This window comes from Giraffa tippelskirchi, chromosome 14 (assembly GCF_054371585.1).
Source record: "Giraffa tippelskirchi isolate mGirTip1 chromosome 14, T2T-mGirTip1v1.2.pri, whole genome shotgun sequence".
Classification (NCBI taxonomy): Eukaryota; Metazoa; Chordata; class Mammalia; order Artiodactyla; family Giraffidae; genus Giraffa; species Giraffa tippelskirchi.
The window spans coordinates 41,146,162-41,174,147 of record NC_137288.1 but is presented as its reverse complement, the minus strand read 5'-3'; the positions used below and the strand labels follow the sequence as shown (position 1 = coordinate 41,174,147).

At 37.0% G+C, this 27,986-nt stretch overlaps 1 long non-coding RNA gene across 1 annotated transcript; it reads right to left on the bottom strand.

Moving 5' to 3' along the window:
- Nucleotides 1-7,945: 7,945 nt before the first annotated feature.
- LOC145534853 (uncharacterized) lies at nucleotides 7,946-17,398 on the bottom strand. Its single transcript, XR_014075022.1, has 2 exons — nucleotides 17,286-17,398; nucleotides 7,946-11,131 (listed from the first exon to the last, which is right to left on the bottom strand). It is a non-coding gene; the product is annotated as an uncharacterized LOC145534853 (long non-coding RNA).
- Between the last annotated feature and the right edge of the window lie 10,588 nt (nucleotides 17,399-27,986).

Below are 27,986 nucleotides of genomic sequence, written 5' to 3'. Positions count from 1 at the left end.
CAATGGATGAGGAATCCATTGATGTAAGCACTTTCTTTAATGTGTAAGTCAATCCTACCCCTCTTGGCATGTATTCTAAGTTGATTTTCATTAACTTTAGTCTTGGGATTGAGTGGATTTTGCTGTGGGTCCTGCCTTATAAAGCACAGATCCAAACACAGATCTACCTTAAACTTCTCAGAGTAGAAAATTTTATAGGGTAGCACTGCAGAGAACCCTGCAACTAGTAGCTAGGCAACCAGAAGTAACTGTAAGGGAAGAAAATTTAGAAAAGGCCAAGCCAGTGTTATCTACATAATATTTGGTATTAAAAAGGTTAAAAATATTATCCTGTGTTTATTAGTAAAATTTGCTTTTGCTACTCAGTGTCTTTCACATATACCTTTACCTGAAATTTATTATGTCAGTCTGTCTTATATCAGGCTTATCTGGAGGCTCTTTTAGAGAATTCGTTTAGCAGCTTGGCTCAGGCTACCTTGGTAAGAACTATAAATTAGTCCATGTTAAGCACTATCATCCTGAGAGTGAAGCACAAACGTAATAGGACTGTGAAACATCTGCCTTTTGGTGAACAGTGCAGTTAAGCTCCTCGGGATGACAGAGGCTCATGGCATCCTGTTCATTAAAGTCAGCTGCATCTCCTGAGTTAAGGAGAAAGAGGTCTATATAGTTAGAATCTAATACACTAGTGGGTACCATTTTCCAGAAAGTAAGACATCCATCCTACCTTTTAAGGTCACATGAGCTACATGCTAATGTTTCATTTCAGGCTGTTTTGTTTGCTAGTAACATTCAACCAGTTCAAAATAGGGGGGTTAGGAACATCCAAGTATCACCAAACCTGGGGAGAGAAATGGGGCTAGATATTTAAAACTATCAAACATTATTCTAATACCCTTGCCATACTGTGTTTTGTTTGACTCATTCTTCCCTTTTATCACAACTTCCTTTTCTCTACTTCTTTAGTCAATGGCACCAGCCTATGACCAGCTCCCTTCCTTTTTATCATATAAGCTAAATGTAAGTTCTTCAGTCCTTGTTGCAAAATTTCCAGTTAAGTACTCATACAGGCTCATCTGGGGTCCAGTGCTCATCTCTGAATCAGTGAACTATCACCATAGCATGAAGTCACAGAAGGTATGCAAGCTCCTGCAAGAATCAGAGTGCATGTGTATCTGTGTGAATGAAATTCCCATAGGCAAGCGTGAAGAAGGAAAAGAATTGGCATCCACTGCAGCTTCCACCTCATGATATTCTTTAGATAAAGATGAATCACCTCATTGTATTCTCTTTAAGAAAAGTGATACCTACCCCTGCCAGGGATATGTTATATAAAGAGTATAATAGCCTTACAGAAGAGTTCATTTTCATTTCCCTCATCAAGTTTAAAGTGACTCTTTCTATGGAGAGAAATATTTCCCTTTTCATTGAATACAGTGACTAACAATGGAAAATAATTGTAGCCAACAGAGCAAACAAACACACAGGGAATCAACAAAGAGATGCAAGCCATATGCATTCATTCCTGCGTTTACAGTCAACTCCCATGAAGCCTACAGTTAGTGACAACAAAGTCTGTATTTCAGGGTAGACTGGACTCTAAGGAAGAAGACCAGTACTAATGAACACAGAAGAACATCCGGTGGTTTAGAATGTAACCACGTGATGGAACATTTTACTTTCTAATTTTAACAAGATGAGCTAGAATTTGTTATAAAAACCTTATAGTTCACATTGTATAAGTAGGCATAAAAATGTATATGATTCTCAAAAGAGTGTGAGAGTGAAACTTTATTTTGCAATACGCAGAACACAGTTTAAAGACCCACTCTAGGTACTATTTATTACTGATACCTAACCACATCAACTATAAAGTTTAAAATTTTGGTGTTTGTATAAATTAGGAAGAATTTTTCCTCCATAGCTATGGTTTAAAGAACTTTATTTTTACTTGAGAACGCTACAATATAGATTAAATTAGGCAACCCTCCTGCTGGATTGTGAAGAGCGACTAGAGAAAGCTTGCACACAGAAGAGTGATTTGAGATAAGTTTTAGATGTAATGCCCTTCCACCATGGCCCTGTGGTCTCAATTATATAATTACAAGTGTAATCTTGGATAAACATAGTTATACATGTTAGAAGTTTCTTTGAACCTCCATACTTTGGTTTTGCTAAAACTAGGTAGCATGTAAAGGCTACTCCAGTGTGTTGAGGTTATGGACAAATAATAACTTTCTTGGGTTTTGTTCTGTATATGTCTTTAGAGTGGTCACTTGGTGAAACAGATACACAAGTCTAAGTGAATGACATAGACACAGCATTCCAACATTGAAGGTTAACCATTTGCCTAAAGGGTAGAAGTTATGTTTGAAAAAAGTTAGTGTCCCACATAAATCTGGGGTACAAATGTCCATTTAAGTCACCAATATTCAAATAATGTTACTCCACCTCCCCTCTTTGGAGGGTTTGCCTAAAGTACTTTCCCCATGTTCACTTAGCTTGTCACCAAGACAAACACGTGTGTCATCCAACTGAACACTAAAACATACGATAACGCTTATATAACACCAACAAAAACAACAAAAATAGACATATATATGTCAAGGAAGGATAAATAAAATTTTATTTCTTTTGTATTCAAATAAGGTAGGTGTAAATTAACAAAACTAATCACATTGATTTTTAATTTTAATTTCATTGCATCCTTTTTCATCCTCCTACCTGTATGTCAATTTCCCCCACAATGCCTGTCTGTGCTTGAATTATCCAATCACAAGCTATTCTGGTTAAAGATTTTGTAATGTATTTTGGCCACTATGCCTCTGGGTCAAATCTGTTTTCAGAGAATGTGACTAAAAGCATGCCAGGTCTCAGTTTCTTTGGTTCCTAAAGGTGGGGCATCTTCTGTGTCTCGCATTGATTACTCTTTCAATGTTAGATGCAAACTTTTCCTCACAGGCATTTGAAGTCCAATTGTGGGTCTATTTTAATACCTTATAGTCACATGTTTTTCCCTTTCTTCATCCACTCTTCAGGAGAAATGTCTTAGAGAGGTTATTCCATCTTCTCCTTCATCTGTCTTCCTTGCCTCTCATGCCCTAAATATTCCAGAAATCCAGAAAACTTCCTCTATCATCTTCTTTCCTCTGTGTTCCCGGTGACATTATTTGTTATTCTGCCTGACCTATTGGGTCAACAGAACTTGGAACTTGTTTCTCAAATATATTTCACTGTACTTTTAAAACAAAAGAATTGTGTATTTTTCAATACACATTCTTAATCTACATTATTATCATGGTGAGTTTTCCCTACAAAGGCCCAGATTTTCAATCTGAGAGTTTCCTGTTTCATTCCCAAGAAGGTTTTATTGAAAATTTAGATAGTTAAGTAATAATGATCTTTGTGTAAAGGACAACTTCAGGTTAAGATAATTTAGACTAGAGATTATGATTGCCTTCAAGATACAAAGATTCTGCTTATTGCTAAGGGAAGCAATAATACTTCAAAAGCACACTCTGTAGTTACTTTATGAATCAAACTGTAAAATGCTCAGATTGCAGCTGCCATTCTTTGAACTCTAGTTTTTTTTCTCCACTTAAAATAGATTTGGTTTGCTTTTTCTTAGGTTGGCACTCTGGCAGAATCTTGCATTAGAAGCAGCCATCTCTATGGAGATACGGATTATAGTTCATGTTAAAATATGTTTGCTGTTGACATGCTTTTGGCTTAAATTGGTGGCACATTTAGTGGAAGTTTAGTGTTACAGAAGTTTCTTAAGATGATTTTGACAAGAGAAAAATGGTGCCATAAATATTATTTGAAAGAAACATTTTTTCAAACATTAATGTATTTCAGTTCTTGACTACCAAGGTAAAAGAATGGGGAATTCTGGAATGCTGGTTGTTAAGTTTTACACAATCGCTGGACCTCTCAGCAGATATAAATCAAGACAGCACTCACATAGAGTTTGCAAAATTTTCCATTGAATCTAAGAACAATTTTGGTTATATGGAAGATCCCTGAAAGGAAAATATTAGTTTTAAAAAACTCCAGAGCATGTTGTCTCTTCAAAATAAAGAATTTTTGTGTTAAACTTCCTGAATATTCCTACCAACTAGAAATAGATGAAGATGTGCCATCTGGGGAGAAATTTTTTACAAATGTCTTATCATAAGGATATCTGATAACTGTGGTATTAGAGAAGACTCTTGACAGCCCTTTGGACAGCAGGGAGATCAAACCAGTCAATCCTTAAGGAAATCAACCCTGAATATTCATTGGAAGGACTGATGCTGAAGCTGAAGCTCCAGTACTTTGGCCACATGATGCAAAGAGCCAACTCATCAGAAAAGACCCTGATGCTGGGAAAGATTGAGGGCAAGAGGAGAAGGGAACAACAGAGGATGAGATGGTTGGATGGTATCACCGACTCAATGGACATGAGTCTGAGCAAACTCCAGGAGATAGTGAAGGACAGGGAAGTCTGATGTGCTTCAGTCCATGGGATCGCAGAGAGGCGGACACAACTTAGCAAGAGAACAGCAATAACAACAAGGATATCTGTGAACAAGAGCTATCCCGTTCCAGTTAACTGTAGAGAGATCTCTTCCAAGACTGTTCTAACATTAATGAGCCCACACTAAATAAATATGAAGGCTCTTTTTTATGTGTCCTGCAACTATCATTAGAAGCTTTACTGGGGTATTTGGGAAGCTTGGGTATTTGGAAGAAAAAAATTTTCTTTTTAAAGTCTTAAAAATTATATCTTTCACCATCATAAATTACTTTCATCTTTGTCTCTGGTCTGTCTAAATGAAATAGACATTTGGGAGGCAATGATTTTCCTGCTTAAATAGAAAGAGCATGATTACTTGACTAGTGTTTTAGAAAGAATTCAAGTATCAGACAGAATAGTCTCTAGGTTATCATCAAAACCTGATATCCTGTTGTTATATAATTGAGGCCACAATGTTGTCAATATCAAACACATCCATTGCTTCCTGAAATCTGCAACCTGAAACTAAAGCCAGAATTTTAAGTCACAAAGACATCCCTGAAGCACGTGGGACGTTTTCAGAGCTGTGTCAGGGGATTTAAGGAGCATTGCTCCCATTAATCTTGCTGAAAGTCTCATGACTAAATTCCTACGCATTGCTTTTAAGATTTGCTCAAAAATGTCTCAGCATACAAAGTATGGACAAGTTATTCATTATAGCTCTTTACATCATTCTGAAACCATTTCTAAGTAATTCAGCACTGACTCTCCTCTTTTATAAAATATCATAAAATACTTTTGCCTACTTGAAATAGTTACTTTTTGATTACATGAAATTTCACGAAGAGTGAAAACTAGTTTTTACATTGAGCGTGACTGAAAGAAAAAAAATAGTAGTAAAGTTGAAAGAAATTATGGCAGGTTTTTTTTTTTGTTTGTTTGCTTGGTTTGATTTTTTATAAAAATGATAGAAGCTTGGAATTTTTTATTGCTTAGACTACATAGATGGATAGATAGATTGATCACATATTGCAACTACCAAGTTTAATGAGACAGAGAGTAGTTCATGGTGTAGTTGATGAGACAGGGAGATGGAAACATAAGGGTAGTAAAGAAATGCAACAAAAAAGAGGAACCTTAAGAATTATATATGGATTTGAAGCATACAGCGTCATCTGAGGTTTTGGATTTTAGAATTAGGTGCGTGGTGTTATTCAGTTACTCGGTCGTGTCCAACTCTTTGCTGGGTAAGTGTAGGACATAAAACAAAAATGTTATAAAGTCAGTTTTAGAGAGTTTTGTAATGCAATGATAATCTGCATTTCATTTTATAGGGAATATATAATTAAAAATTGAGAGAGATAATTTAGGTGATCTCATAAATGAGTTCACATAAGTAAACAAAGAGGCAGAGAGATCAGTAAGGTGGCTATGCAGAGAGCAAGTAGAGATGAAACAAATATGAACAACAGAATTGCCAGTTATAATGCAGAGAAAGAAATAGGTTGAAGGACCTGTTTGGAGATGAGAGAAAGAGGAGTCCAGAATCACTGGGGGTTTTAGCACATTAGGTTGAGATATGATAGAAAATAGAAGAAAGTGAAGTCACTCAGCCGTGTCCAACTCTTTGCGAGCCCATGGACTATATAGTCCATGGAATTCTCCAGGCCAGAAAACTGGAGTGAGTAGTCATTCCCTTCTCCAGGGGATCTTCCCAACCCAAGAATGAAACCTAGGTCTCCCTCATTGCAGGCAGATTCTTTACCAGCTGAGCCACAAGGGAAGCCCAGAAAACAGAAGAAGCCCCCGGTTGAGGCAGAAGATAATAATTTCTGCTTTAGTTATGAGAACCTAGAGCTCTGTGAAGTTTGTGAATAATTGCTGAGTGATTTGGGGGCTATAAATACAGATTTTGAGACATCAGTTCATAGATGATTGTGTTGATGAGCCCATCTGGAGAAATTTTTTTAAAAAAAGAGTAAATATAAAGGAAATTTTTGGGAGAATCTTGGTGGCGGCCGAGGTTAGAAAATGTAATCAGGAAAGGAGACGGAGAAAAGTGGTTAGAGAGATAAGAGGGCCAGGAAAAGCCTCTCTAGAGGAGCTTTATCTTTAAACTATGGAGAAACGTCATCAGGGGCCCAAGGGGCAAAGTAGTTGAGGAGGATGAAGCCTGTAGTTTTGGTCAGTATGAAGTCATTGATATTTTTACAGACAGTGTTTTCAGCAGAGTGGTGGGGATAAGACCTGCAGGGGATTTGGGGATGACCTGGATAAAAATGATGAGAGCTATGAGTAGGTGGAGGGAGGTAGTCGAGAGTTACCTTCATAGATATTTTGAAACAAAACTAAGATACATGGGTCAATGTCTTGAAAAGGCACATATTGGAAGATGCTTGGGATGGAAGAGAGACCTGAAAGTGTTTGCATGGTCATACTGGAGAGTCCAGTGGAGACAGAAAACCCTTAGGAAAGAAATTAGACATTTCAGTTGGTTCAGTCTTTAAGAAAGTGTTAAATTCAATTTTCTGCCTCCTCCTCCGTATACAGTCATGCACAGGATGATTTGCATCTTAATATATGCTCAGAGAATTGCATATATCAGTCAGGATAGGCTAATTTTTGCTGCAAGAACAACATCCCCCCCACCCAAATTAATGTTTCAATGAAATAAAGATTAGTTCTTATTTTGCATCATTTTTTTCTGTGGGTTGCCAAAGGCAATCATAACATTTATTTAGGGATTCAAAGTGACAGAGGTACAATCTTGGTAAATACTCTTATAATCTCTACTGTGGGAGAAAGTGGGCATTGTGAAAGACACACAGGTTCTTAAAGCATTCTCATGGAAGTGACAATCTTGGTAAATACTCTTATAATCTCTACTGTGGGAGAAAGTGGGCATTGTGAAAGACACACAGGTTCTTAAAGCATTCTCATGCAAGTGGAAGTTACTTCTGCTTGTATTTCATTGGCTAAGCTAGCCATAGAGCCATCTGATTCAAGTGGTCAGGGAAGGGCAAGCCAACAGATGTCTGGAAGGTGAAGCAGAAATGCTGTGAACATTTATAATGATTACAACGCTGCATTAAAAGCTTAAAAGGGAACTGTAGGATTCAGAGAACATGGATGAGGGAGCAAAATGGATTGAATTAATTACATTCTCCGTTGTTATTATACTCCTTGAAATGCATATAATGTTGGAATCATCTCATAGGAACACCTGTGAAAGAGAGTTTTTCATAATTGTTTCTGGATTTCTGGATGCGTCTAATCAAATGAGACAATTAGCCTTCTCTAATGTATTAGTTATGATTAGTTTCATCTGCCTGTGACAAGCAACATATATAACAGTTACTGAAATAAGACACAATTATTTTTCTCTTATGTAAAAGTCTGTAAGAGATCCAGGACTTCCATGATCAGGTCAAGATTTCTTCTACATAGTTTCTTTTTTTTTTACTTTTATTTTGTATTGGTGTATGTGCGTGTCTGCTAAATCACTTCAGTTCTGTTTGACTCTTTGTGACCCTATGCACTGTAGCCTGCCAGGCTCCTCTGTCCATGGGATTCTCCAGGCTAGAATACTGGAGTGGGTTGCCATGCCCTCCTCCAGGGAATCTTCCTGACCCAGGGATCAAACCTGCATCTCTTATGTCTCCTGCATTGGCAGGTGGGTTCTTTACCACTGAGCCACCTGGGAATCCTGTACTGAAGAATAGCTGTTTAAAAATGTGATAGTTTCAGATGGACAGCAAAAGGGATGCAGCCGTACATATACATGTATCTATACTCCCTCATCTACCTAGTTTCTTCATCAGCTTCCATTTTGACTTCCATTTTGTGGTCCAAAATGCCTAGCAAAAGGGATGCAGCCATACATATACATGTATCTATACTCCCTCATCTACCTAGTTTCTTCATCAGCTTCCATTTTGACTTCCATTTTGTGGTCCAAAATGCCTCATTCAGCTTCAGCCATTTCATCTTTATTTTGGTAGCAGATCACTTCTTAAAAGTTCCACCACCACTTCTGGATGTATTGCATTGACGAGAACTTAAGAGACTCAAAATGAAGGCTGGTCTATGTGGTCTTGATTCTGGGGGCCCATGCACTCTATTACCATTTGGGGGTTCAACTTCTAAGTAAGAGGAAATTGATAGCACATGACTGTCCATTTTACATACTTCACCATGCCTGTGTGGAGCTTCCTCTTTTTTGATTTGAGGTTTCCTCCTGTTTCTAGCAATTCTTATCATAGCCTGGAATCCAAGACTCCACGTTTCACATCAGAAAGGGGACAACTCAGTAGGGATACATTGTTAGAACTAGAATACTTCCCTAACCTCTGACTCAGAGTTGGAACAGCACTTTGAGAGTGAATGAGCATCACTTTAGGCTTTGGTGTGATTTTACTGTTAGTCACGTCCTAGCTTTACATAATTCACAACTCATGGTGGGATGTGATAGCGGAATTGAAAAAATTGGCCAGTATTTTCTGTTGCCTCTGGGTTTAACTGACAATGTCCTGTGCAGAACTGGGTTCCATGTGGACTCCCTGCTGTAGAACTCCAAAGAGACAGTGAGATTTGGAGAGTGGTAGAGGTTTTTCATTTTTGCTTGACTCCCATTATGGGAGATGTAAGATGGAACGGATTTTGTAGCCCAAAGAAAGAAGAGATGAAGCACATGGAACTTCAAAAGCAGAAGAGGTTGACAGCTGCGTTTGACCCAATGTTAGACCTGGCACAGACTTCAGGAAACAGTTGAGATGTTTGGCTTTATACTTTTGTTTTTCAAGTGTTCCTTTTTAGAGCCTTTCCACCTCATACACCAGATGTTGCACTTACGTTATTGTTGTGTTGGTAGTAGTAACACAAATTTGAATTATAGGAGAATGTATTATTCAAGTTGCAAATGAGATAAACCTTGCCAAATATGTATGAATTAAACATCCAGTAGCCCACGGCTTGATGGAGTTCTGAGTCAGGAAAAGAGGGTGATTAGGAAATTGTGATGGCTCAGATTCCTGAGAATATAGGTACCCCATCTGTTGTTTTGTACTTTACAATAGAATAATGATGGACAGCAGAAAAAAAAAAATTAAACCTGAAGATTTACATCTATTAGGAATTGAATCATAGTCTTATTTAAGTCATAAGATAGTAAAAGATGCATTTAAATTGATGCTAAGTATAGGTCCAACTCTTTGTGACCCCCTGGACTGCAATATACCAGGCTTCTCTGTCTTTCACCATTTCCTGGAGCTTACTCAAATTCATGTCCATTAACTCAGTGATGCCATCCAACCATCTCATCCTATATACCCTCTTCTCCTGTGCTCAATCTTTCCCAGCATCAGGGTCTTTTCCAGTGAGTCAGCTCTTTGCATCAGGTGGCCAAAGTAATGGAGCTTCAGCTTCAGCATCAGTCCTTCCAATGAATATTCAGGACTAATTTCCTTTGGGATTGAGTGGTTTAATCTCCTTGCAGTCCAAGGGACTCTCAAGAGTCTTCTCCAACACCACAGTTCAAAAGCATCAATTCTTCGGTGCTCAGCCTTCTTTATGGTCCAGCTCTCACATCTGTACATGACTACTGGAAAAACCATATCTTTGACATTGCAGACCTTTGTTGGCAAAATGATGTGTCTGCTTTTTAATATGCTGTCTAGGTTGGTCATAGCTATTCCTCCAAGGAGCAAGTGTCTTTTAATTTCATAGCTGCAGTCATCACCTGCAGTGATTTTGGAGCCCTAGAAAATAAAGTCTGTTACTGTTTCCATTTTTTATCCATCTATTTGCCATGAAGTGATAGGCCCAGATGCCATGATCTTCCTTTTTTGAAGTGTTAAGCCAGCTTTTTCATTCTCCTCTTTCACCTTCATCAAGAGGCTCTTCAGCTCCTCTTAGCTTTCTGCTATAAGGGTGGTGTCATATGCATATTTGAAGTTATTGCTGTTTTTCCCTGCAATCTTGATTCCAGCTTGTGCTTCACCCAGCCCGACTTTTCACATGATGTACTCTGCATATAAGTTAAATAAGCAGGGTGGCAATATAAAGCCTCAATGCTCCTTTCCCAATTTTGAACCAGTCCATTGCTCCATGTCTCATTTTAACTGTTGCTTCTTGACCTGCATACAAGTTTCTCAGGAGGCAGGTAAGGTGATCTAGTATTCTCATATCTGTAAGAATTTTCCATATTTTGTTGTGATCCACACATTCAAAGGCTTTGGTATAGTTGATAAAGCAGAAGGAGGTGTTTTTCTGGAATTCCCTTGCTTTCTCTGTGATCCAATGGATGTTGGCAATTTGACCTCCGATTGCTCTGCCTTTTCTAAATCCAACTTGTACATCTGGAAGTTCTTGGTTCACATACTGTTGAAGCCTAGCTTGAAGGATTTTGAGTATCACCTTGTTAACATGTGAAATGAGCACAATTGTGCAGTAGTTTAAACAGTCTTTGGCATTGCCCTTCTTTGGGACTGGAATGAAAACTGACCTTTTCAAGTCCTGTGGCCACTGCTGAGTTTTCCAAGTTTGCTGGCATATTGAGTGCAGCACTTGAACAGCATCATCTTTTAGGATTTGAAATAGCTCATCTGGAATTCCATCACCTCCATTAACTTTGTTCTAATTAGAGGGGTAAAGCAAAAATAAATAATTCTTATTTTTCAATTACTATTTAATTTACTCATTATCTTTAAATCTCATATAATATTACAAATCCCTTTTACAATTAAATACAATTTAGTTTCCTCTCAAGTTTGTTCAAATCTTCATTGTTATGCTTTATATGATAAAATTCAATACTGATGTTTTTCTGTTGGTATTACTGACCAACTCATATCCTTTTTGTAATTTCATAGGCTTTTCACATCCACAACTTTATCTGGATGTTAAATAGCCCTTCTTTCTGACAAATAAAAATAAATTAAGAAAATGTCTTACAACTTGACCCCGAATCTGATACACTACAATTTGTTTTTAAGTCACTTTAAAAAATTTATGTGATCCTGTCTATATCACAAAGAAATATTTGAAAGTAAGATTTTATTATAGGATGTCAAACCACCTTTAACAGTTCAAGGACATATAGCTTAGCATATTTATTTATCCACAGCTTATGTTGGTTTTATTTTAAGTGGATATGCATTAATAAAAATAACTGTTGTTTATCCCAAACCTCATCTTTTTCCTTCATCTGGAGGGGAAGCAAAACAATCAATTATTTTATACAGTTGTTAGTAGAGAGAAAACACATCAGTTATATTACTTTATCTTATTTGTAAGAAGTCTCTTGACAAGAAATTTAGCACCAAAATTGATAGTGCACTGTGTATAGTAGATTATAGTCTCTAGTGAAGGAAATGTGGATAAAATCAAATAATATTCAAAGGATGCTATGTCCTGAATGATATCAAGTGCCCTATTTTACATCTATATTTTTAGCACAACTGATTTAGGTATATGTACCTGTTAGCAACAGAATAACACAGTAAATTGTCCTAGTCACTGTGAAAAGAAATATTAGCAAGTGACTAGCATATGAATGAAAACTTATTCAATGATGAGAATAAAATATGACATATTTTATTCATTGTGCTTCCTATCTGTGTTTGCATGTATGTATACAAGTTTAAGTTTTGTGGCTGGTATTTTTAATACATCTCAAATTAAGTTAGAAAAATACTAAAATTTCAAAAGGGTCCTGAACTTTAAGATACAATAACCTTGGTGTCAGTATTTCCATAGATTTTCTTATGAGGAGGAGGAATTGCTGGCTCTTAATAAGAATGAACTAAATGTCTTCTCTCCTTTGCTCTCTCTTATGAATTAATTGGCTTTAGCTGGCCAGAATCACAGTGCAGACTATAAAGAACGGAAGGGCTTGGCATGTACCATGTTTTCTCCACTGCATTAATTGAACTGAAAATGAGATTTTTGTCAATAAAATAAAACATGTTGCCCAGAGCACATGGAGAAAAGCAACGGAGAGAGTCAAGAGCTTAGCAATATAAGGGATATGAACACAACTTAAAGCTTCTCCCCTAAATCAATTCAAAGAAAAGTATGATGTGTGCTCCTTGTTAATCTAGTCCCTTAAGTCATTTTACAAATTGTTGGACACCCATTAAAAAAATAAATTTCAAGAACTTTGTGTGTTTTTCTTCCCCCTAACATGGCACTCACTCTCAAACACTGCTCTTGGCACAATTTGTCATGATTTCAATATTCATGTAAATTGTTTCTCCAATACCCTGGACTTCTTTGACTTCCTCTCCTCGTAAGATCTTGTCCAACAACTTCCTTCCACCCCTCACACTCACGCTTATACCCTCGGTCTCGGCATCTCCCATAAATATGACTCCATACTTCTAATGTTAAGCATCCCACATTCAAACTACCACCCGTTTTTCCTTTTCACTTCCTCTGGTGCCCTTATGTCAGCAGTCTTTCTTTGTTTCTCATTGGGGCTTAAAAACACATTGATTTCACTTGTCTTCCTTCCCTTCTCATTTTCATTCCTCTCTTCCCACCTTCCATTCTGTGGGCACTTGTCATCACGCCCTTGCGCAGATGTTTGACATCCTTGGCCTTCTCTCATTTCCTCTTTCTTCTCTCGTTTCCTCACACTCATCTCAATTCTGGTTAAATCCCACTCTCTGCTTACTCCTAGGGTACCTTCCATGGCTCAGTATGTTTGGAGGAAAAGATATACTTTGGCTGACTCATCTCGCTTGAAATACTTTATAAAAATTTAATTAATATATTATTTTCGGCTCTGCTGGGTCTTTGTTGCTGCACGTGGTCTTTCTCTAGTTGTGTGCTGCCTTCTCATTGTGGCTTCTGTTTTTGCAGAGCATGGGCTCTAGGTGTGTGCGGGCTTCAACAGTTATGGCACGCAGTCTCAGCAGTTGTGGGGCACACGGGCTTACTTGCCCCCAGGGCATGTAGAATCTTCCCGGACCAGAGATTGGACCCATGTCCTCTGAATTGGCAGGCAGACTCTCAGCCACTGGATCACCAGGGAAGTCCCCACTTGAAATTCTTGGTTGCTAGCACAGGTGGAATCCTGAAACCAGGAGCCACACTGTACATACCTCACCCATTCCCTCTTCCTCTTTTCTGGCAAACAGCTGTATACTTCCCTGTCTCCACAAACCCCCAACACCTCTTCCCTTCCCTCTCTCTCAACTGATAGCTTTTCTCTCTGCAGTGAGAGAACAGCGCTCCTTCAACACTCTACGTCGCTAAATCTGATGGCTGTTTCTCAGTTGATTCCCCTAAATCCCTTCTCCTTGAAGCCCTCTCTTCACTTGTCTTCCAAGACACAACATTCTCCTTATCTTGTTACTGATCTTAAAAGAAACACTTTTGGCTTTTCACCATTGAATATGGTGTTAGCTGTGGGCTTGTCATGTGTGCGTGGTAAGTCGCCTCAGTCGTGTCTGACTCTGCGATTCTATGGACTCAGCATCATTACAGCCTCTTGTTCCTTTTGTGTGGAAGGTTCATTCCCTCAACCTGTTGTAGGTAATTCTTTGAAGGTCAATTAAACTCACCCTGAGCAGTTTGGATTCTTCCTCAAATATCTCATGACCCCTTGACCCTCAGTTTTTCTCCAAAACACTTATATCTTCTAATATGTTTGTTTACTTCTGTTTATTAAGTAATAATTACTTAATTATTTGTATTTGTTCAGTTCACCCCATTAGAATGCAAGTTCCATGAGAATTAGGATTTTTATTTTTTCTGTATTTGTCTGGGTTCAGTGATCTATCCCCAACACCTAAAATAATACATATAACAGGTGCTCCAAAATGTTTATGGAACTAATTAATTAATTAATAAGTTCAATTCTAATGTTAGTGTGTATATGATTGTGGGGAAAATTGTACTTTAAACATTATAGCCCATTTGGAAAAAAATAAGTTTGACAGTGTTAGTCTAGCTTTATGGCAACCAAATGGATGGATGGAAATCCATGTTAAAATTTTAGGGCCACCTTGTTGTTGAAGGCACAGAAAAAACTTCTGGATTTTCTGTACTTTTATAAAAACTCCTGTGATAATTTCTGTGCTGCTTTTTATTCTTGCCTTGCAGCGTTTTTATAGAGCTATGTTTCTGGTCATAAACTCAGTAACAAATAACATGTCTTTAATTGAGCCTCCTTGCTTTCACCCAGGAGATATTAAATGCCCGTGTTCGGGCTTCTCACAGCTCTGGGACGAGTATTCAAAACCTCTTACTATTTCTTTTTAGATGTTTTGATTATAATTGCTTCCCCCATCAAATTTAAGAAAAGTTAGACCCATTCAGCTTGGAACTCTAAAGGCAGACCAAAAGAATCAATTCTTAGAGAAGTGAGTAGGTGATGATGGCTCATCCCTATGTAGGTATGAAGTGGGAATAATGTGATTCTGATCTACGAAGTCACTCATCAGCAGTAGCAGATGAAGGCTTTTAATTGCACAAACCAAACAGAACTTATAAGAGTGACTGTTTATTTCTTAAATCATGTGTCTCGTTGTGATGCTTTCCTTATAATTTGCTCTTTTGTTGTTTACAGAATTATTCTCATTAGTCCTGTTGTCCTCATCCTTGCTTCTGAACCACTTGTGTTTGTGTGCATTAAATCAGAGGCAACCTCTTGCCCTCTAGAACTATCTCTCCTGCTTTTCATCTTGGAAGGTCTTGGAGCTTGGGGCACAGTTTGCTGGAGGGCTCTCCCTAGCTCCAGCTCACTTTCACAGGTAGAAAAGATGTTCTCTTGGGTATTGATCTCTCTCCAATGACATTATTCCTCATATTGCCACACATTAGTAAAAAATAAAATCCTAAAATATTTCTAATCATTATCCCCAGAATACAAAAATGCAGGAATCCTTTCTAATAGATCTTGCAGGTTTCAGTTAGCCCCTGGCATTTGATTGTCAACTGTTTTTATTTTGCCCGGCTTCAGATGCTAGAGCTGTTGAATATTGTAACACTTATCTGCCTTTAAGCTGAAAAGGATTCCTGTCTGTTTCTGGTTCTACTGAGCTCTGTAGACTTTTTCATTCTTCCTTCTCTGTTACATTTGATTTGGGACACTCGTCTTTGCCACCCTACATCACTACCAGCATAGACTTTCTAGAGACCCAAATTCTATCACTTGTAGCAGCAATCAGCCATCTCATAGAAGCCCTCATACAACTTGCTTTATTTTACTCAGGGTAAAAGAAAGTCACAAAAATTTCAGAAATACTGACTTTAAAACTTTCATTAGGGACTCTCCTGGTGGTTCAGTGTTTTGAAATCTGCCTTCTAATGCAGGGGATGTGGGTTCTATCCCTGGCTGGGGACCTAAGATCCCACGTGTGTGTGTGTGTTAAGTTGATTCAGTCATGTCCGACTCTCTGTGACCCTGTGGACCATAGACCACCAGGATTCTCTGTCTGTGGGATTTTCCAGGCAAGAATACTGCAGTGGGTTGCTGTGCCCTCCTCCAGGGGATCTTCCTGACCCAGGGAAAGAACCCCTGTCTCCTATGTCTCCTGCATTGGCAGGCAGGTTCTTTACTTCTCGCACCACATGGGAAGCCCCAAGATCCCACATACCTCAGAGCAACTAAGCCTGGGCACCACTGAGCCTGCAACAAAGATCCCACATGATGCAACTGGGACCCAATGCAGCCAGATAAGTAATAGATAAATAAATATTAAAAACTTTCATTAAAATGATTCACCAGGATTATTTAATTTCACCTCCCATTTCCCCCTTCAGCATGCTAATACTCAGGATGACCTTTTCTGTCCTAGGTCTCACCCACAGGGCTCTCACCACCTCAGGTTTCCTGCAAGGTATTTCATATGGGCCCTCGGGCTGACAAAGATAGTGTACCTCTCTGCTTTTTTGAGTTAAACCACCAGATTTTAAAGTTTATTCATGCTATGGAACTTTTTTTCAGCTTCCAAAGTGACGGTTAGCTAATTTGTTATCAAACAATTCATTTGTGCTAATAAAAGGAGGCCATGGGAGACAGATTCTTGCACTTGGGGCCCTGAAGACCTCCTTGAGTAACAAGTGCATTTTAGCGGAAATTTTTCGGCCACCATGCCCTGCTTTTGTTGTCAAAATGAAAAGTGTAGTTAATAGATAAAATAATAAATTTTTTTCCCTCAAGAATAACAGACTTTATTTTTAACATGAAATATCTATTTTCTGTGAAGTAGCAAAAAATGTTCAGATATAGGGAATATATGAGGACACAATTTATCACCATTGGAAATGCTGTTTTGGGGGAGAATTTTGTCAGAAAAACAAAACTGTAAAAGTTGCATTTTAAAAAGATTTACACAGCTACAACAGAGATAAAAAAGAATTTATATAAAAGTTATATTCTTTAACAGGATTATGTAAATAAAATATTTTTCAGGGCTGATCAGCTTATCATTAATTTATGCAGAGTAAAACTCAGACCTTAAAGTGCAAAATTAAAGTATTTTATTTTTTTTAATGCAAATTCAGGACTTTCACTGGTTAAACAAATAATAAAACAATAATAATAAAATGATAAATTTTAATATATATTGAGCACTTTCTAACTGCTAAGCTCTGTTAAGTGTTTTATATCCCCCCCTTTTTTTTAAAAAAAAAAAAAAGCCTTCACAATTACTCTAGAGGGATAACAACCATTCTAAACTTCATTTTACTAATGAAAAGTAAGATTAAGCGATTAAGTAATTTGCCCAGGGTCATACAACAAGTTTGGCATAACATAGCTTTTAATCCTCACAATTACCCAGTTGGCTGGTGCAGAGAATTTAAATACTTTTCCATGTGTCACAAAACTAGTAAGTAGCAGAGCAGGCACTCGAAGTGAATCTTCTGACTTAAGATACTTTGGATTCTTCTGTGATATTTCTGTCTTTATGACATCATATTAACCTTGTAGAACCTATTAAGGTACTTTCAAATCTGTTTAAAAGATGAGAAGGGTGTATCATGTATCTAATGCCACAATAATGCTGTATAACACCCAGTTATGAAGCTTCAGTTATACCCACACAACAACTGTTTATTTAGCTTATGTGTTGGAGGGGCTTAGCTGATCTGGGCTGGGTTGGCTTACTTGTCTGCAGTCAGCTGTGGGCCACTTAGGCAACTGTGCTCATCCTGACGTGGCTAGTTCATGTGTCTGGAGATAGGCTGGCTGCTGGCAGACCTAGATAGTCTGGAATGACTACAGTGACTCTCATTATTCTAACTCGGGAATATTCTCCCGGAAATCTTACAGCAGCAAGGAGTAGAGAAGCCCAGTCATGCAAGCACTTTTCAACCTTCTGTTTGTGTTACGTTTGCTGAGATCCATTGGCCAAACCAAATCACATGGTCAGACTCAGCATCAGAGTAGGAGAACCCTACAAAGTTTAACAGTGATGAAACTTCCCCAGTGGTCCAGTGGTTAAGACTTTACCTTCCAATATGGAGGGTGAGGATTCATCCCTGGTTAGGGAGCTAAAATCCCACATGCCTTGTGGCAAAAAACAAAACAAAACAAAACAAATCCAGAAGCATAAAGCATAAAAAAGAAGCAATGTTGTAACAAAATATATAATAAAGACTTTTAAAATGGTCCATATTAAAAAAATCTAAAAAAAAAGTTTACAGTGAAGGTCATAGGAGGTACGTGGAAGGGTGAAGAATTGTGTCATTTTTTTGCAAATTATCACCAAGGTCTAGTAAATTTTTAGCAAAAACAGAAAAGGAACCAATGTCCTCTGAGGCTCTCTCTTCAAGCAATTTACACTTTAAAAAAGTAAGATTTTCTTTGCTTTATTGTCCAGCGTTAATATAACCCTCATATATCCAAGTTCTATGAATCCAATTTAGTGAAAATTGAACGTGTGGTCTCTGGTGACATAAATGCATTCATACTCTTAATTATGAACCATAAAATACACATCACATTTGAGTAGTGCCAAAGTGATGCTGCTTGAATTTATAATTCTCTTTCAAATAAGAATGTTGGCCCAACTCGCCTAGCGTCTAGTGATTTCATGGTTTAGAAGTTTGTTTTTTGGAATTCGATACAGCTGTTCTTTCTGAGTGAAGCTCCATGGGGAGAGGTGGATAAACACATCCCTCAGAGTCAGCCCCCAGCTTAATGTCTGGGTCAGAAGTGTAACAAAGTTAGTCTTGATAATTGTTCATGAATTTTAAGAGACTCATGATCAACATTCTCAACCTGGGTTTGGTCCGGTGGAAATTTATGAGGTTAAATTCTAAGCAACATCAAAATTGTTGTTCAGCTGCTGAGTCCGTGTCTGACTGTTTACTACCCCATGGACTGCAACATGCCAGGCTTCCCTATCCACCATCTCCTGGAGCTTGTTCAAACTCATGTCCATTGCCTTGGTGATGCCATCCAGACATCTCCTCATCAGTCATCTCTGTCTCCTCCTGCCTTCAATATTTCCCAGCATCAGGGTCTTTTCCAATGAGTCACCTCTTGGCATCAGGTGGCCAAAGTATTGGAGCTTCAGTTTCAGCAGCAGTCCTTCCAGAGAATATTTAGGACTGATTTCCTTTAGGATTGACTGGTTGGATCTCCTTGCAGTCCAATGGACTCTCAAGAGTCTTCTCCTGCACCTCAGTTCAAAAGCATCAATTCTTTGGCACTCAGCCTTCTTTATGGTCCAGCTCTCACATCCATACATGACTACTGGAAAAACCATAGCTTTGACTTTATAGACCTTTGTCAGCAAAGTGATGTCTCTGCTTTTTAATATGCTCTCTAGGTTTGTCATCACTTTTCTTCCAAGGAGCAAGCGTCTTTTAATTTCATGGCTGCAGTCACCATCCTCAGTGATTTTGGAGCCCAAGACAATAAAGTCTGTCACTGTTTTCATTTTTTTCTTCATCCATGAAGTGATGGGACCATGATGCCATGATCTTCGTTCTTTGAATGTTGAGTTTTAAGCCAGCTTTTTCACTCTCTGCTTTCACCTTCATCAAGAGGCTCTTTAGTTCCTCTTATCTTTCTGCTGTATGGGTGGTGTCATTTGCATATCTGAGCATCAAAATACCTGAGAATAAAAAGCTCAGCAAGGAGAACTGAGGCTTACAGTAGGGTATAGGTAAGGTTTTCTTAGGACCAGTTAACAGTGTTTTATTTATTTGATATACCAAAAGGCAAAGGCAGTCAAAATTAATCTTTTTCCTTAAATCATGGGACTATAACAGTAAAGCAAACACAGCTGAAGTGCTCTGAAGCTAAATGAAATATCTAGGCTTGCTGTGCAAATCACTTATACAAATGATTCATTGTAAAAACTTTTATTTCCCTACAACAAGATAGTGGACTATACTCTCTTTTGTCACATCTGTTCTTTATGTCCTTGTTTCTACTTATTTCTTCTTCCCTTTATAATTCTTTATGTCACTTGAGTCGTACTCTTCCAATGGACTTTATGTTGATATCTGAAAAGAGTTCTAAGCTTTCGGTATAATTAGAGGGGTCTGTTGGAGGGGAGGAGGGTGCGGCATCTTGGGAAGGACATTCACTTTTTCCCTCCCACCCACACTCAGTCTTACCTTGTGTGCCCTTAAGGTCTCTCATCACTGTGGATCTCAGAAAATATTAAGAAAAAAAAAATGTCTTTGGTTTCACTTTATTTTTAACCATGTACTTTTCTCTTTTCTCCTTATTTTAGGTCACCACTAACATTCTTTAGACTAGATTTATTAGAGTTAGGACTGGAGCCCGGGTCTATTTTGGAGGAAGAAGCCACAGAAGTTAGTGATGGATGTTAAATGAGGAGTCGTGAGGGAAGGAGAGGAATCAGATACGCCTCTTCACTTTCTAAAATAGACAGAGGGAGGGACGGAAATATCATTTACTGAGATTAGAAAAAACACAGGAGGGGTGGATTTTGGCAAGAATATCAGATGTCCAGTTTAAGATATGTTAGACTTGAAATGACTTAGAATGGAAATGTCAAGAAAAAGGAGGTTGAATACTAAGGTCTGGTTCTGACCACCATATACCAAGATGGAGGGATAATATTTTAAAATGATCCTCTTCTCTATATGACCAAATTAGTTTCAGTACTAATTCCGGTATGAAACAGATAATAAAAACAGCTAGAAAGATTACAGGGAAAACTTTTTTATTGAGTATTTGTATTTCTGGTTCACAGGAAGAAAAAGTAATATAACAATACTTTTAATTAAAGTATCGTGAGAAAAGTGGAATGAGTTGTGCTTACTCATTGTTTTGCAAACATAATGGATAATGACATTACAGTTTCTGGTTTTGAACTTTCTGTAAATTTATCAAAGGTTTTCTGAAAATATGTGTATTTATCATACATGCTTCATTCAATAAGTAGGGCAGCAAAATTGGGTAATATATCTTCCTCCCTGGATAGTTGAAGAATTCTTTTTACTCATTTTATTGTTAGAAAGCTTCTTTCCCATGAAAGAAAAGATATGCAAAGAGAACTTTAAATGTAATGTTAAGTTTGAGGTAGATTCATAAAAATCCCATTTCATAATAAATTCTAAACATTAAAATAATGTTCATGTCTTTGTTTCTTCAGGATTGATTATAGAGGTTTTGAAATATTTCTGCAGTTGAAAACCTGCAAACCTGAATTAAAATATCAAGTGGTCATATAGAATGATAGAATTGAAATAATTCAAGTTCTGTTTCTTCATCTTTATAATTACTGTGCTATCACTGGCTATTTGGAATCTGCTATTTAGAAGTGAGAATATGTTTGCTGTACCATTGGATTTGAAGAATGTATGAGTCAAGTTCAAACTGTTTTTAACCTTTATGAAATCAATCTCGAAAACAATATATCTAGGTGACTCCAGGTAACCAGAGACTGACCCAGTTAATTTCCAGTAGAATATAATCTTTATTAAAGGGCATGAAATTAAGATGTGGTAGTTTGATGCTTACATATACATTATTGAAACTCAACAATAATTATAGCAATTGTTTAGAGCTTAACCCATCAAGTTTTATTGTTAAACTCTTTTGGAAAGAAGTATTTTATCACTGATGTTTACAATTTTCAGTGAATGGTGATACATTGCAGGAAGGGGGATCCCCTTCCAGGGCCCAAAAATGGGCTCTTACCGAACACTAGGAAATGAATTGTCTGATGAGACACACGTGCTGACAAAACAAGAGACTTTATTGGGAAGGGGTGCCCAGGCAGACTGCAATAGGGTAAGGGAAACCAGGAGGACTGGCTCACTCTTGCACCTTGAGAAGATAGTCCCCAAAAGTAGATAACCTGTGTCCCAGACTCTCCTTTTGGGAGGAACCCAGACCAAGTCAGATGGGCCATGTAGTCAGTTCAGTTCAGTTCAGTTCAGTTCAGTCACTCAGTCGTGTCCGACTCTTTGTGACCCCATGGACTGCCGCACGCCAAGCTTCCCTGTCCATCACCAACTCCCAAAGCTTGCTCAAACTCATGTCCATTGAGTTAGTGATGCCATCCAACCATCTCATCCTCTGTCGTCCCCTTCTCCTCCTGCCTTCATTCTTTCCCAGCATCAGGGTCTTTTCCAGTGAGTCAGTTCTTTGCATCAGGTGGCCAAAGTATTGGAAGTTTCAACTTCAGCATCAGTCCTTCTAATGGGAAAAAGATTAAAGATGTATCTATACAAATCAACAAATTCAGAAAAAAGTTTAAAAAAGGTAAATGTAACAATAGAACCAAAGAAAACAAAGTATCTGAAAACACTGCCAAAATGGAGATAGACTTAAAAATGGAAGTCTCTTCCACTTCCATTTTCTCCTGTGCCTGTTTTAGGCTCTTTGTCAATGCGGTTTCAATTGTTCTGTCACCCAGATATTTGTCAAAATATCATGTTTGCTAAAGGGCCCCTCTCATTTTTAGTATTGTTACAGATTTATTATTTTCTTTATATCTTCCTTGTATTGCAGTTGGATTTGGAGTAAGCAGTTGAAATAAATGCAAATATTTAGGCTACCATTTGAACTCGTGAATTTTAAATTTTGCATTAGTTATATCTTTTGTTAACAGCATACAGCTGCATTAAAAAAGTCTAATTTGAGCGCCTCTGACAAGTAGAATTGTATTAAACTATGACTATTTCTATTCACTAATTAAGCTATTCTCACTTGTCCTGCTGAGACAAAAATGTCGCCTGATGTTGCACAGTCTTTATTACAGTGTTTTAGAGCTAGTAGGTCCTAAGAGATCATTGAGTCCCTGGATAGCCAACTTATGGCTTTCTGACAAAATTAGTCTATGCTTCACTGAGGGTCTGTTTTAAAAATTACATGAATTAGCACTCATGTGCTAGTAAGCTTGCAGTTCCTCACTATCTGCTAATACCCAATTAAACTAAAGAGTAAGTAATAATTATTATGTGGTTTAATACCATATAATGAAATTTTGTAAAGAACTTATTAAAAATTAAGTAGACATGCAAAAACCACCACATACATTGGGCTGATGTTTTAACTGTATGTAATATGTCTACATTAAACAAATATACTCAAGACTCATTATTATGTAAGTTAATATGGTCTACATTTACATAGATATCTGTTCAAGTAGCTCATCTTTAAATATTTTATATTCATAATATGTAATCAAAATATTTCATTTAAAATTAGAGAGCCTTGGACTTCCCTGGTAGTGCAGTGGATAAGAATCTGCCTGCTAGTGTAGGGGACACGGGTTTGATCCCTGATCCAGGAAGATTACACATGCCGCAGAGCAACTGAGCCCATGTGCCTCAACTTCTGAGCCTGTGCTCTACGGCCCACAAGCCACAGCTAATGAGTCCCTGTGTCGCAACTACTGAAGCCCGCGAGTGTTAGAGCCAGCAAGTTCCAACTACTGAGCCCACGTGCTGCAACTGCTGAAGCCCATATGCCTAGAGGCCATGCTCTGTAGCAAGAGAAGCCACAGCAAGTCCATGCACCGCAGCTAGAGAGTAGCCCCTACTCTCCGCAACTAGAGGAAAAAAAATAGAGTTAGAGAGCTTTGAGAACAAAAGATTTTACCCAAATGTCACTTGCAGATGAGTTTGAAAGTTGCTATGAACAGATTTTTTTATGGTTTATAAAATGATAAACCATAAAAATGGTTTCAGAAAATGGTTTTTATAAACCATAAAAGAAAATCAGAAAACTTTCTTTCTTTATCCAGATATAGATGACTTTGAGTATTGAGTAGTATTTAATTAGATAGAGGCCTGGAACTATTTAGGCTACATAGTTTAATTAAAAAAAAATAATTATAGAGTCAAAAGAACTTGCAAAGATAGTACAGACAACTCCCCTAGATCCTTCAACCAGTTTTCTCCAATGTCTACATCTGGCATAACAGTGGTAAAATAACAAAGCCTGGAAATTGACATTAGCACACTGTGTAGTCCTATTTCTGTGTCATTTTATCATGTGTGCAAATTTGTGTAACAACCACTGCAGTCAAGAATGAACTGTCCCCTTGCAACAATGATCTACCTTGATCACTCATCCTCCTTCTCACCCTACCATCTCTCTTTAACCATGCCTAAGTTCTGCCACGCCCAATCTGCTCTCCATATCCATAATTTTATCATTTTAAGCATATTTTCAAATGGATTCATGAAGGATGTGGCTTGTTGAGATTGGCTTTTTAAACTTAGCACTTAGGAATGATCCAAGTTGTCGCATATGTCAAAATTTTTATTTATTTGATTTTCCTTGGTACGCCTCTTTTAATCACATGATATAGATGTACCACAGTTTGTTTGACCATTCATCTATTGAAGGACATTTTGGTTGTTCCAGTTTAGTGGCTACTGCAAATAAAGTTACTATATACAATCATACACAGGTTTTGTGTGGATATGTTTTCATTTCTCTGGGATAAATGCCCGGGAGTGAGGTTGCTGTGTTAAATGGTGAGTGTATGTTTAAGTTTATTTTTTTAATTTTTTTTTAATTTTTAAAGAAACTTCTTAACTGTTTTCCATACTAAATTCCTACAAGTGATGAGGAATCCAGTTTCTCAGTATCCTTGCCAATATTCAATATTGTCACTATTTTTTATTTTGACTGTTCTGATAGGAGTATAGCCATATCTCATATTCACTTTGCATTTCTCTGATAGCTGGGGATGTTGAACAATTTTTCATGTGCTCATCTTTCTATCCATAAGTCCTGTTCTGGGAAATGTGTCTTTATATCTTTTGGCGGTTTTCTAACTGCATTATTATTATTTTTATTTTTGAGTCTTGGGAGTACTTAAAAATTTTTAGGTATGAGTCCTTTGTTAGAAATGTGGTTCATAAACATGTTCTCCCAGATTGTGGTTTGTTGTTACAAACTACACCTTTAACTCTTTAAAAGAGTCTTTTACAATGCAAAAATATTTTAATTTTGATAGTGTACAACTTACTAATTGTTTTTGGTGTGAAGTCTAAGAAATTTTCACCAAGTCCTAGGTCCTGAACATTTTCTCCTATTTTTCTTTTAGATGATATGTAATTTTACGTTTAATTTTTAAATCTCTGATTCATTTGGTTAATTATTGTATAAGGTGTAAGTTTTAGATTAAGGTTGATATTTTTGGCTATGAACATTCAGCTGCTCTACTCCTGTTTGTGGAAAAGAATACCTTCCTCCATTGAACTTGCTGTATTTTTCTTAAAAGTTAGTTAACTGTATTTTTTATTATTTCAGAGTTCTCTATTCTGTTCCATTGATCTAAATGCCTGTTCTTCTGCTAATAATCTCACCATCTTGATGAGTGTAGCTAATAAGTCTTGAAATTGGGTGGACCAATTTTTACTATTTACTTTTTCTTTTTTTAAAATTGTTTAAGCTATTCTATCTAGTTCCTCTTCCCTTCTGTACATTTCAGAATAATCTTGCATATACCTAAAAAAAAATCTTGCTGATATTTTGATAGAAACTGAAGCAAATCTGTTTATCTACTTGGGGAGAATTGACATCTTTACTATTTGAGTCTTCCAGTCTATGAACATGCTATGTCTTTCCATTTATTTAGATCTTCTTTGATTTCATTAAAAATTTGTGATTTTCAGCATATAACCCCTGCACATTTTCTGTTAGATGTACACTTTTTCTTTCTTTTTTAGCTGTTTATAAATGGTGCCTTTTTTATTTCCATTGCTAGTAAATAGACACAATTGATATTTTGTATGTTGATCTTATAAATGAACATGTGACATTGCTAATTTCACTCAGTAGTTCAGTTTTATGTAAACCTCATTGTAACTACAAAGCAAAAACTTAGAGTAGATACATAAAAGATAAAGAAATGAAATCGAAGGATACCACCATGGGCAATCATCAAATCACAAAAGAAGATAGCAAAAGAGGAAAAAAGGAACTGAAAACCAACCAGGAAAAAATTAAGAAGATGGTGATAGTAAGTTCTTACCAATGAATAATTACTTTTAATGTAAATGTATTAAACTCTCCAATCAAAAGATATATAATGCATGAATGAATAAAAAATCAAGACCTAGTTATATTCTGCTTAGACTAACTTTAGCATTAAGAACACACATAGGCTGAAAGTGAAGGGATGGAAAAAGATATCCCAGGCAAATGGAAATAAAAAATTAGCAGGGATAGCCATACTTATATCAGAAAAAATAGACTTTAAGTAAAAAATTGGTAACAAGAGGCAAAGAAGGTCATTATATAATGGTAAAGAGGTCAGTTTATCAAGCGAATATAACAAATGTAAATATATTTGCATACAACATGGGAGCACCTAAATATATTAAGCAAGTATTAACAGATCTGCCGTGAGAAATAGATAGTAATGTAACAATAAAGAGGACCTCAGCACCTCATTTTCAATAATGACTGGGTCATTTAGACAAAAAAAAAAAAAACAGTAAGGAAATATTGAACTTTATATTTAGAGCAAATAAGCCTAATAGATAGATGTATACAAAATATTTCCAACCAAATGCAATAGAGTACACCTTCTTCTTAAGCCTACATGGAATATTCCCTAGAATAGATTACATGTTATGCCTCAAAACAAATCTGAACAAATTTGGTTGAAATAAAGTAGTTTTGTCTAAAGTTTTCAGTTATGGTAAGTTGCCTTTTTACTGGTCTTTGAACAGAGAAAACAAGCTTTCTTTGGGCTTCTTTTGTCTGTGCCTGTTGGCATTTCTGGTTGCTTGTTTCTCCAACATTTAGTCTCAGAAATTCAAGGCAAAAAGAAAACAGAATTCACTGCTATGTTGTTCCTTGAATTCCCAAGTCCCTAGCCTGTCTGCTGTTTTCATTTTTTTTTTTTTTGTAGTCTTCTGTATGTTTTATAGGTAATGTCCAGGGATTTAAACTGTACCAAGAGGAAAGCAAAAGTCTTAACATGATGTATATGAATTATTAACAACCCAGAAAATAACAGCCAGAGAGTTATGATCGATCATCTCTGTCATTTAAAATGTTTCTTGTTTCTCTTTGCTAATATTGTTGCCCATATATTCACACAGAGAAAGAAAAAACAAGTGAACAGGAGCCAAACTAAGATATTCAATAACTTAAAAATATTAAAAATAGCTTATGAAAGCCATTGTTTATGGACTGAGACAATGGTAATTCCCAACCTCTCCTTCCTCGTGTTAAAATTTAGATACTCACTGTTTCAACCTCCCTTATAGATAAGTTCTGGCTAATGTGATAGGATCTTTTGAGAAGGCTTTAGATTTTCCTGATGACAGAGGCCAGATATAGTTAGTTATATCAATTATTCACTTTCTGTTTTTCTCTCCAATGGGATGGGATGGCCATAGCTTCCATCTTGCAACCTTGGAAAATGTCGAGAAAGCACCGAGATTCCAAAACTTATATCAGTGATTGGCAAGATTTCCTGTAAAATGCCAGGTTTTAGGTTTTATAGGCTGTGTCATCTCTGTCGCAAACACTCAGTTCTTCTTTGTTCTGTTGTGAAAGTATTCATACACAATATTTGAATAAATGGATATGGCCATGTGTCAATAAAACTTCACTTATGAAAATAGATGGTGAACCAGATTTGGTCAATGGATATAGTCTGTCCATTCCTGCTTTATATCTTTTAGCAGCTGAACAGGTGTCAGCAACTGTCAAGTCTAGACTCCTTGTTATAGGAGGAAAATAAATGTGCTTTTGGTTAAGTCATTGTAGTTGGAGTTTCTTACTTGTAGCTGAAACTATTGTTTATCCAAAACCTATATGCAGTATCTCCAAGTTTCCCACTAGTGTGAAGATAAAAAATGTTGAAATTCACAGCATAGAAAATTAAAAGAAACCTTTATGAAGAGTTTCATTAAAAAAAAACAACAATGTCTCACTCAGGCATTTTCTTCTTCAAAAAATAGAAGCATTGTCTCCTAGGAACAAGATCAAAAGATATTTTGTCTTTATTCATCTACCTGCCCCTATCCCAGGTAATCAAGGTAAATCATAAAACCAGAGAACTCTATTTTT